At 36.3% G+C, this 12,644-nt stretch overlaps 1 long non-coding RNA gene across 1 annotated transcript in view; it reads right to left on the bottom strand.

Annotated features, from left to right (window-relative positions):
* LOC135315299 (uncharacterized) overlaps positions 1-12,644 on the bottom strand; it is a 417,819-nt gene that overhangs the window by 12,838 nt on the left and 392,337 nt on the right. Inside the window, exons 3-4 of the long non-coding RNA XR_010374732.1 lie at positions 3,487-3,646; positions 2,376-2,483 (exon numbers count right to left, since the gene is read on the bottom strand). This is a non-coding gene — a long non-coding RNA (uncharacterized LOC135315299). The remainder of the gene's footprint in view (positions 1-2,375; positions 2,484-3,486; positions 3,647-12,644) is intronic.

Raw genomic sequence — 12,644 nt, 5'->3', positions numbered from 1 at the left:
TGCTTAGTCAAACAGCCATTTACAAAGCTTTCAGGATCAATACATTCAGCAACATAGAAAAGCTGTCAAAACAGCTATGTGTGTGTGTAAAAGTACTTGGAAAAATATTTTGTATTTCTAGTCATGAAACAAATTTTGGACTCTTAACTAGCAGCAGCAACGTTAATAAAAAAGCCTCTGGAATAATAGAAGAATCCCTCAGAAACTGAGGAGGTACTTTCTCTGTTTTTGTTTTCCTTTTTTAAGGAGACACAAAAATGTTTTACATTTCTTATGAACAGGTTTAAGTTTATAATGCTTGTGGGTTGTTTCTGGGAGAAGAACTAACACTGAGACAAGGTTTGATCACCTATTGCTTAGCCTTCAGCATGTGATCTTTTACCATGGAAATCATGAAGCAGTCTTTGGCTCAGATTCCAAATAATCTGAGGAGAATTGTTTCCACTAAGATGTACTGTGATTCTTATTCCCTCCTGATTTTAGCCATGCAGAAAATTAGGCATTTAGTCAAAAGACAGTTATTTAGGCTACAGTTTGGGACAATGCAGAGAGATGGGCTGATTTTAGAGTCCACCTGAAAACAACTGTTTAAGACTCAGATGAATCACTCCCATCTTAGACACCTATCTTAGGCATCTGTTTTAGACAATCTACTTGCATCACTTTCTGTGCTCATGAGCCAAATTCTGTGAACTGCTAAGTACTTTCAGCTTCCCATAGAGACAGTAGGAGTTAAAAGCACACAACTCTACCCAGGAGCAGCTCGGTCCCCCTCAGATGAAAGCTTTAGGGAACAGAATTCTCTTTTAATAATAATCTTGCAACATCTTATTGAAAAGTGGAAACGTTGGGAGATAAGGTGTTTCTGTATTTCCATTAGTACCACTGATCAAAGATTTATAGAAGTCAGCATTAAGTTCTTCTGAAATCTCATTCCCAGGAACCACAGTTCAGAACAATGCCACTCCATCTTATCAGTAGGTTTTACAATAAGTCCCTTATAAGATTGCAGTCGATTCAAAGCAATCTATTCAATTTTAGTAAAATTAAAACAACCTTTATTGTAGTGCCACAGTTCATGCTGACACAATTAATATAGTGTGTGAGTATTTCTATTGTAAAAATCCTTTCTTCCCTTCCTTCTTTGGTTTATAGCTCAAGGATAAAGAACTCACATGGCACTGAAACTTGTCATACAAAGTCTCATCCCAGATGACCATGTTATTCTTTTAAATAAATAATAGTAGAAAAAGAATTTGACTCTTTTCCCCATGCAGGAATAAAAGGAGGTGTACAAAGAGGTGAGAGAAACTGGAAATGTACCACTGGAACTGAACACTTGCCCCATCAGATTAACATTCTTTAACTACAGATGACTAAGAAATAAATGTGAGGACCAGGAAAACAGGTAACCTGTTTTGTCTTCATTGTCTTCATTGTACCTGATACAAGGATATGAACTAAGGACATGACCTCATATAGTACCCATTCCTTTAATGTATCCTTAATTTCAAGGAGTGAACACAGAAAATAGTCACAGGGAAATGCATGAACCGCAGCCATATCCTGATGTTGCACAGACTGCTCTCTCACAACACAGCCAGGAGCAATCTGCCCCAGAGGGAGCATCAATGGATAAGCAAGAAAAGAAGCCGAGTGTGATATAAAGTCAGGTTAATACAAATAAGTTGGGAAAGTCATGAAACTGCAGGTGTCCAGATAGAGGATAGACTAGAGCATATCTTTTATTCTCTGCATCTGGTATTTATCCTGGACTGATGTTTTGGGCTACATTTTTAACTCAGTATTAATGGAAGTTGGACAAAGCTCTGTGCTTTGCAGAGATAATGCACTCCTTTGTCATTTTTGTGGGCTTAGTGGTGCATGCACTATGCTATGTAGTGTTCATATACAAATTCAAAAGATATAGTGAGACCAACCTCAAGGTTAAGGTAGCTATTTCTCCATTTGCCCCCTAGTTTTAAAGGAAGCTGCCAGTCTTTCCTCGAGAATTGCACTCATGGTTCCTTGAGCACTGAAAGATGTTGTAAGCCAGCATTGCTGCTGAAAGCCCTCCATATACCAACAAAACCATCCTTTCACTTTAGCCAGAAGAAAAGTTCATGTGGCTGCTCAGGGAACTCATTCCAGTTACAACTCACCCGACAAAATAAATAAAGATTGGTTCCCAGACTTGGCTTTTTTTCGCATTACTAGATGGATGGCACTTGTGTAAACAAAAGGTAGGGGCTGGGAAGAACAAGTGGGGATAGTATTTCCTCCTCTGGCAGCAGGGAAAGACTTGGCTAACTTCAAATGTTCTCCTATGTTAAAGACAGTTTCCAGAGCCTGCTTCCTATGCAGCTTCAACTTACCTTTTGCCAACAGAGCACAGCAGTGCAAAACCAGACACTCTGGACTCCAGCAGGCACTTTTACTTGTAACGTGTTTTCTCCAGCTAGTAGTTGCAACCACTCTTTGTCCTGCAGAATGGACACAAGAAAGCCTGATTTGCTTAAAAATGCTTTTGAATAGAACGTAGATAGCAATGTAATAAACAAACAGAGAAAATGCAAAATTCAACCTGCTCATTTATACTAAGGACTTTTGTTTCAACACCTGCAGTTCCCCTTCCCTACACCCTACATCCCTAAAAGTCAATTCTTACCACTATTTCACCTCTCATTTTTTTTAGAAGAGTCTGAGGGTGGAGGGTAATTAAAACCAAAATGGTGGGTTGTTACTAACGTCAGCTTCCTACTGATTCAACATCAGGCTCCATATGTTGTACTGGCACTACTGAGGGGTCACTGGAAAGATGCTGAAGCCAGAGAAGGTTCTTAACTAGAGCTGCCACCAAGAAAATATGTGTGGGGATTTCCTTCCCCAAGGTATCACCTTTCTGTGAACTTTTCTGTAGAGATTTTGCTCCCATAAATCTATGCAGACTGATTATTTGGACTTTGCTCAAAACTGAAAGACTCACTCTTCTTTGGGAAATGATCTTCAGAAATACCAGAATTCCCATTAGAAATGCAAAAAATTCCTGATATAATTTTATAAAATTGTTTGTTTCAGGGGAATAGAAATAATTTTCTAACACAAAATGGTACTAACATTGCATTAAGACATTAGGGTAGTCTCAGGAATCTCCTCGAGCTGAGAGACTCTTGTTATTCTGCTGTCCTTCATTTTTACTGCAAAATCATTTCTTGAGTACAAAATCCAAAACTGTCATTTAAACAGAGCAGACTAATTTAAGCATTAAACATTAGAATAATTTGAGTAGCAAACTATATATATGCATATATAAATTTACTTTTTATATATATTTACTTTATATTTATATTTACTTTTCTTTTTTTTATTTCCACTGGGCTTATCTTTCACACAAAGGTTGAACTGCATTTTCCAAACTGCCAAACCACCTGTGCAAGTATGGCTTTTTCTGAGGAAAAGGTTCTCAGTAGAACTTAACACACACACATTTAGAGACAGTTCAGGATCCAATCCAGGAAAAAATAATGATGATGGGAAGCTTGCCATCCTTTCCAACAGGAGATGGATTGTTCTTTTAGGACTAGATCTTGCCACACCTGTGGTAGATCTTGTATCAGGTCTGTTGACATTTTTTCAAACCTGTATCCTGATTATAACAAAAGAAAAAAAAATCATTGTAATCAAGTAGAGATTACAGCTCTTTTCAAGTTTTGGATCGGTTCCACCTTTCTTGCTGTTTAACACCTAGCATGAAGAGTGCCCAAACATGAGCTCCACTGAGATGCAATGAATTAACCTAGGGCAAATCTTTACATAACAACTTCAAACACACAGATTTATAGAAATACACGTAATTATACATACTGTTCAGTCATGAAAGGAAAAAACAAAGCAATGTGAAGAGCCTTTAGTGTTGTCATATAGCCTTGAATCAATTTGACTTTATGACTATCTCATATTTATTTTTCAGTTGTAACACCTCAGCCAAACTATTTAAAGCTGATGTTCTGGTTTTTTCTATCATCTTATTTCTCAGAAATATGGAGCAATTATCAGTAAAGTGAATCCTTTCATCAGCTTCTATACAGATTTAAGTAGATACCAGAGAAAGAAAACTATTCTGTTTCCATTATTAAAGTAGAATCTAGTGGATTTTTATGAGACACAGTTCATTCAATTGAGACAGCTTCTAGTCAATGTTTTATGGATATAATAGTGTTTGCTACCAGTAACTTGAACGTGCCTCTTGTGATGGCAGAACCTGTAGGAGTTGTCCATAGGACCTGATGGTCAGAAATGTTAGATTTCCAATTACTTGTAGAAATTAGTACAAAGGATGCAGTGTGGACTTTTGGGAGCGAGTAATTTCAACTGATCTTTGTTTAACCTTGTGTGTGATGATTCTAGAGAAGTATATATATCCAAGGGCAGGCTTTCACTCATCACTTTCTCCCCCTCATTGAGATTCAGATGTAGGCACATATTAGCAGACAAATGACTGATGAGAACACATGTTGCCATATGCTAAACGAGACTATATCTGTCCCTGATTCCAGCACCAGTGTTACACTCTGACACAAGCATTGCCATTCTGCTACATGACAGCAGATGTTCAGAGCCTTAGAGGTTGGCTTCCCAGTGAGGGAGAAAGCAATGACATAAAAGCAGACTAAACTCTTAACTGTTACTTACTAAATTTACACATACACAGAGATTCTGAACTTAGTCGTAGAACACACAGGGCAAACACAGCTCCAGAAAAGATTGAAAATACCTCTTGAGACCTGCGCTTATAGTATTTTATTGTCAGTTTTGCAGACAGAGAATAAGGTCCTAATTCTGATTCAGAAAAGCTGATAAACTTTAAAAAAACTGGCCCAAACTTATCAATAAATATTGAGGTTTTCTACCAAAAAACCACCCATCTTGTAGACACACCTCCCCATGAATTCTCGGCTGCCTGGTACTAATTCATGGCAGTTCTTTGGAATAAAACCAGCATGAAACAAATGGTGCAGCTGGAGAAAACTCAGAGAAAAATTAAGAAAAAATTGGTGAAATTTTTTCTTCTGATGTGAAAGGCAGATATATACTCCTAGCTTATCATATTCCGGGCTTTTTTCATCATCTAGCTGCCTTCACACATAATAGCTAAACCACTGCTTTATGTTTAAGTTGTTTAAGACAACTTAACTTAATTAAGAATAAACTTAACGCATGAAGTTAAAACTCAAAGACCATATCTAAGCAAGAATATCTTAGGATATGGGTAAATATTTTAATCAGTCAATATTACGTATATATTTACATACACTATTGGACAGATATAATTGAAAGTATGGGCTTTAATACTTTCCCGGTCTGAGCATCTAACCTGATCTCCAGAAGAAGAATGTGCATCTTTGCCTCTGCTCAAGGAGAACAAAAGCTCTTAACATCTGAGAACCAATCATGGAATATGCCAGACGGTAGATGAATGAGTCTCAGTCTGAACAGACAAGTACACAGATTTTGGCATTTGTGCTTCCACTTCTCTCTGTTGTAAATATTCTCTATTATTTTATTTATTTGTTGTAAGACCTCATAATGTGCAAACAAGCTAAACATGCCCATAGCAGTACCTTGGGTCTACTGAGCCGTATGTCTCATTTCTCATCTCGAAAAAGAAAACCTGTTCACAGAGGTATTTTAGAACTAATTGCTGGTTGCTTCTGGCATAATCTCTCTGAATAGTGTACTAAATGCCAACGTTTAATTTTTCAGGTAGCCACCGATCCTTTTGTTCACATTTGGAATGTAACAAAGACCTTGAGCAACAGATTACTTTATTCCAATCTCGTCATACGAGAAAAGCTTGTAAACTTTTCTTCTTGTGCCTTCTCCTTTTAGGTTGTTCACTTATATTTTACTGTAAATAACAAAAAAAATATGAAACATTTTTTCTGTCCATGTATCACAAAATAAAAATCTTAACAGTCATTTCACAATAATAGTCTTCAAAGGCTAACGTTCCTTTGAAATGACTGAATGACTGCTGAAAATCAAGCTAAAGAAGTGTCCAGCTCGCAGTTTAGAACATAGTAAGCAAATGCAAGCATACATTTTTAAGTAGTTTATTGCAATAAGGTTTTGTTCAGTATCATTGCAGTAAAAGCTGGACTGTGAGTGTAATGCTCTAGGTAGGTTTTTTGCTCTTAGACAGGATCTAAATCCACTGGGAAAACTTGGGACCCAGTTTCTGGGACTACCAGCAGGAAACAAAAGAATGCAAGTCTATGAAAAGCAGAGACAGTGAGTGGGGAGCTTGTATTTAGAGACTGGAAGGTTTTATGCTATTTCAAGTCATTAAGTCATTTTATACAAACTATACAAGGAATCCAGCACAACTTATACAGAAAATTATTTTATATCTTAAATCTCAGATTTCTTCCAGGACAGCACAACACCCCTAGCTGTTTATAATACATTTATGTTTTATTTAAAGAACTGTAATGAAATAGAAAGTTTGATCAAAGAGGCAATAATTAAAAGAATCTTAGAATGTTCCCACACCAGTTAATTTCTAAATATTTTGTATAAAAACTGTATGCTGATTCTCCATATAATTTTTATAAAATATTTTCATATATGTGTTTCTTAATTTAGGGTTTTTTTTTTTTTGGAAGGTTTTATTCTGAAAGCCATAACAATATTTTGATTACCATTTTACTCAAAGAGAAAGCCAACATCAAAATATTGAAATTCCTCCTGGGACAGAAATGTCACTTTCTCAGCAGCTCTAGATTTCATGCACCTAATTTCCATATTCCAATTTTTATAAATAAGGCATACAGAATATTTAAGATTTCTTATCTTTTTCCTCTTTAGCCTCTTATGTCTTTTCTGGTAAACAAACAATTTTTAAAAAGCTTATGTATCCCAAGAATAACACCAAACACATGAAAGCAGTATTCATCTAGAAAAATACTGAAAAGTAATATTTAACAAATATGGAAAGGTGAGTGTCTCCTGAGCTGAAGATATGAGGCAAGTAGGACCTGAATTCGGGAGCAGGTGTGCACCAGCCGTTTGTGCATTTTAATTTACTTTGAAGGCTAAAAGAAATGATGGAAGAGTTAACCTCTCTTGTGCAATCCATGTGCTCAGTATTCCACCCTTTCTTCACAGAAATTACCTTAACCCACTCAGGGCACCCCAGTACGTGAAACATTGTTCACTGGTGTCGCAATGCAGCACTGGGCTCTACAAGACAATGGGGAGGAATCCATACCATGGTTTATTGGGAGTCCTCTGAGACAACCTTTTTAAAAACCGTAGCTGGTAAGCATGGAGAGACAAACACAATCATTCACACTTAGTTACTTTGCTAACATTTCTAAAAGAAATGTAAAAGGCTTTGCCAGCCTGTACACCACCCCAAAGCCAACACAATGGGGAAAGACCCTTCTGCCAGACTCTGACCAACCTATCTGGCTTAGAAACCATCTCACCGTTCAGCTGCAAAAAGCTTTAGCAACCTTCTCTTTAAGGGATGCTTCTATCTCTTTATTAGTTATTGTTATTATTAATAATTTCTTAGACTGAGAACTGGATTGTGGAGATTATATAGGACTTGTATACCAATCCTCTGCTGTTATACATCACTGACATTCTTCTGTTTCATACTAGGCTGGCTATTGCCAGTAAAGCACAATTCTCAGCTAAAGTTGCTATATCCACCGTAGGAATTTTACCAGAGAAGCTCAGGCTATTTTCGGAATACCAGATGAAGCAAGGTCTGTAATATCTTCTTCTAAGATGACAATCTTTGTGCTACAAAGAGCGAAATCTGCTGTATTAATTGTGCTCCTCTGCAGCTCTGCATCTTGTAGGCCTGTATCTTTAAAGGTATTTTATTATCTCTGCACCCAAGAAAGGTTCAGTGTCTGGTTCCCAGCTTCCCACTGACAAAAGACCTTCCAGTCTTTGCAAAGAGGATTTCCATGAGTAAAGGTTACCACAAACTGGAAGTTGTTGCTACTGACTGTCACAGTGACTCTTCAGTTCTATGATGGTTCTTTTACCGCTCCACATGCCTTCGTAACGCACTCAAAAGTTGCTCTGCAAAAGTGCAGCTGATGACGGTTGCACATCCCAGATTTAAGGGCTTAGTTCTACCTATGCACCCCATCAATGCCAGTGTGCTTACAGTGTAATTCTGAGTTTCAAATCATGTAGTTATCCGTGGGTTCACTATGGTTATTTCAGAATGGCAAGTTTTGAAATATTAAGTTATAGTTTTTTCACTCTAACATAAAGATGCACTCTGACACTTGATTTGTTCTGTGGAGAGAGATCCCAAACTACAGCCAGACCACTCCAAAGGCTCCTGCTAGCTCTGAGTCATGCTGGCCAATTTATAAGAATTGGAGACCACAGTATGACACGTTTCACAGACTCTGGGGTTAAAATTTGGTATGAAAAATGTAACTGAATCAGCTAGTGAGAGTATCTTTTTATATTTTGTTGCATTGTGGTTCTAACAGCATTAAAAGATATTGTACTCAATTACTCGAATGTGAAAAAAAGTCAGTATGAACACTTTTATACACAAACATAAAGTGTTTGGAGTAACTAAGGGGTATTAATGTGTAGGAAATCTGAGTTGAATACACTTTGTAAGCTGCTGTGGAAGAATAGTTCTTCTTTCTTTTCTGCTGCTAGTGAAGGATGAACATGATCATTTTATTGAGAACTGGGGAGAAAATGGAAACTAAGCAAACAGCTGCAGTTCCAGAAATTCTACTTCATAAATTGTGCTGATAAGGAAAATGTAGCTTGGTTTTTTCACAATGCTTGAGTTTTAAATTGAATTGAAATAAGTAAAAGTGCTTTGTGTGCATTGCACAGCACTTTCAGGAGGATGCTTCCTGCCTTTTCTGATGCAATATCTTTTAATTGAATAGGTGTTTGGGTTTTTCACTAATGTGATGCATTTTATCTAGAAGATCTTACACTGCACAGGAATAGTAAATTAGTAATTGAGCATCATGGTCCTTTTAGTCACTTATCCTCACAGTGAGATTTGAAGTATAAAATAACTTTAAAAGCTTTTATATATTACCTTCTTTGAAATTCCCCTTTGCTCTAAGACCTCCCCAGAGGCACAAGTTTATTATAAATCACAAATGCACACATAAAAGATTCTGCCTAAACTGAGCATGTCTTGGAACCTTTTCACTGGAGGCTGACCAGAAGAAATGCAGTTGTGAACTCATGTCAGAAGATTTGCCTTTTGCATGTAAATGTAGAAAATTCCTGTATCCCTTATTTCTGAAAAATTACCATAAACATAATACTTTTTAATTTATATCTGAATTGTTTGTCTCTTTCCTTGACAAAGGTACTACATATACTAGGAACATGCACCTTGCTTTTAATGTTTTTGAGGCTGTCACTTTACAATTTGGTGATAAAACACTGATCAATTTTTAAAGCAGATGCACATTCTCAGAAATGGCCCTAAAAATGTGTGCCTAAAACCAAAGAAAACCTTTCCGAGAATTCTTTTGTTACTCATTCAGATATGAATGCTGTATTCTGTTGCATTCACACAACCAAGCCTATGGTCATCATTTAACCAATAAATTGCTGGTTTGGGCTTCAACAAGCAGAATACTTTTCCTTCCTAAATGTATGTAAAATGGCCTATTTAATCTCTATTTATTTGCCTGGTTTCTCCATATATGAGTAAGCTGCAGCATACTATTTATTTCACAAATGAGATTTCATTTTTGCCCCTGTATCTGCAGAACTTCTCTGCCTTGTGAGATACTTCCATACATATGCATTATACGCTAAAAATGTCTTCTTTTAGTCATACAATGGCCCTTTTTCAGAAAACCACTGGAGATAATGCAATGCTACTATACCAGTTTCAGATTTTCCTAGTTGGAACCTAGAAATAGGAAATCATCAACATTAATACAAAATTTCTTACTAGAATAACAGTAATAAACTCTGCCTCTTAAAAATTTCAAGCGTTAGTCTTTCTATAGTTTTAAAAACTTACAACACTATGATTTACATGCTAGTATATTTTTAACATTGAAGGAAAAGCTCTGAGATAAAAAAAATGATTGTTGATGATTAATCTTAAATAAAAGAATTTTAAACTTCAAATTCTATTAATAAATTAGTAAATAAATTACCTGCATATGAAATATTCCAGTAACAATCCTCAGTTCACTTATAATATGAATTTAAGAAACTAGAGATTCGACTTTCAGATTTCCTAATGTTTTGTTAAGATTTCAATAAGTGTTTTCTTGTCAAAGTCACAGATTGAAATCTCTTCACTGGATATATTTACCCTGAAGACTTCTAGTACTTTCATTGTTCCTGAAGGAAAACTGTAATTGGAATTTGGGAATTCCAATGTTGTTCTTCCTGGAACTTCTACGAACATTGAGCCTCACTAACTATGTATTCTGAGAGTTTCAGAGTCCAGCCTTAAAGTCTGACTCAGACCTCTGAAAGTCCTCCTAAGGGAAAGATATCTATAGATTCAGTCAAAGGGTATCAAATGCTAAGAAATTAAGCACACTTTTTGTGTATATCTCACAAACAAAATGTGTTCTCTTTTGCACCTTTAAAGTTATAATAAAGAACTAAATTTATAATGAAAAACTAAAATGAGTTACTACTGTGCTGAATAAATACTCATGAGACACACATCTCACTTTCATTATAGTTTACCATTACTATTAATTTTATTTAAGACTTAAGAATAATTCAATTCCCATTCTAATTCTAAAATTTTTATTTTTTACTTATGTTAAACAAAAAATATGCAGAATACCCTCATGCACTGTAATTAAGTATGGATCTTCCTTTTAAATATATGGAAATTGGTTAATTTTCCAGTTGTTTAAAATTACAATGTAGTTATAACAGAGATGATAGTGAAACACAGCCTATAAAGGCTACTGGTGTTGTGACTACTGCCTATACGGAGGCTTGAAGTCAAAGGGAGAGATGCCAAGAATTAGTGTTTGGCAGAGAAGGGGATTTGACTCTCGGACACATTCCTAAAGAATAAATACTAAATAGAACGTCACAGCCGTCGCTGCTGTAGCATCACCCGGTGGGTTGCCTCAGGAAATGTCAGTGGGGTAGATCCTTGCCTGAGATTCTGTGAGTGGGAAGAAGCTCAGGCTTCTTTCTTGGTACAGGAAAGAAATGGGGAAGTATTGGCTTAAAGGCATGTTTAGACTTCCTTTCTAGCATCAGAGAGGCCTTGCATAGGTGCTCCGCATAAGTGACTCAGAAGGCAAGGGCAGCTGCTTTCCCTACAGTTTTTGTGGACTGTGTATCAGGATGATGAGATATAACTTGAGATGAGTCGGACCTCTACCATTGCTAAACTGTCGTTAATTCAGAGAACAGTTTTCAACAGAGAGGAAGAATGAAAGACAGAGAGATATGCATGGAGATATGAAATACAGAAGTATTTACATCAGAGACAGCTCTGTCACAAATGATTATTCAGATTTACCAAAAAGGACAGAGATAATCCCTCTGCACCATTTCTCTCCATCATACGCAGATCATTTATTTACTCATTCAAATTAAAATTGTTTTAGAAACTCATTCAATTCTAATCAGAACAATTAAAGACATAGCCATAATAGATTTTATAGGGAAAGCCTTTTACTCTAAAATATTTCTAGACGGTCATGTCAGACAGTATTCTTAGCATGGGAAGTGGTCAAACAGCATAAGGAAATTGAGATACACAGCAATGGAGTAAGTCTTGCTTTTCTGTAACGGTGACATTAGCTTGCTCTGACTATCTGAAGAAAGAAATGCTGGAGTCACTTATTTTGGAGCAGTATTTTTACTAAGTTATATTGGAACAGATGTCTGTGATTCCAGCCTATTCCTGTCTAATGCCAGGATCTGGCTCATTTTCTTTAACCCTTTAGATGTATTCATGTAAATGACTTTGACTTGATGTGGAAATAAATAACTCGTTGGTTTTAATGAGATCTAGATTATTAACTGCAATATACATTGTTCTTTTTCATACACTGAGCACAGCAGAGTAAATTTTAATTGTGGTGCTTAGGGATTTTCATTAGCAGTGAAACCTCTTGTGCACTGAAATGAGAGTGTTCCCTAGAGAGTGCAGAAGCAAGCAAGAGAGAATATGTAATGAACTGAGCTCAACAAAATGAAGGTCAAATTCAACATTCATGCAGAAAAGAGGTCACCTTATGAAGCTGCATTATTAAATATGATCTGGAAAAGGTGTCTAACACCTTGACAAGCAGCAGGTAGATTGGCAGTGGGTCTGCAAGCCAAAACACACTTTAAGGAACAGGAATTTACTGATTTGCAAAACAGAATATGACTTTATTGTTCAGATTCTTGGCTCACATGACTACCAAGTACCAATTCGTACTGGTTTTAAACTGACATAAAGAGGTTTTAAGAAATGTGGATGTGTAAATGATTTTGTCTCACCAATCAAACAGAACTCAGCAGAGCTATTGCTATGGAATTCACAGAAGGGACAATTACAGTTTTAGGTTGCAACAGAGCAAGAAACAAAACAGGTGTAAAATTTAAGTGACATTCATCTTGAGAATGAACTAAATAAA

Source organism: Phalacrocorax carbo, chromosome 11 (assembly GCF_963921805.1).
Source record: "Phalacrocorax carbo chromosome 11, bPhaCar2.1, whole genome shotgun sequence".
NCBI lineage: Eukaryota > Metazoa > Chordata > Aves > Suliformes > Phalacrocoracidae > Phalacrocorax > Phalacrocorax carbo.
Note: the sequence above shows the minus strand (reverse complement) of the source record. Positions and strands in the feature narration are given on the sequence as shown.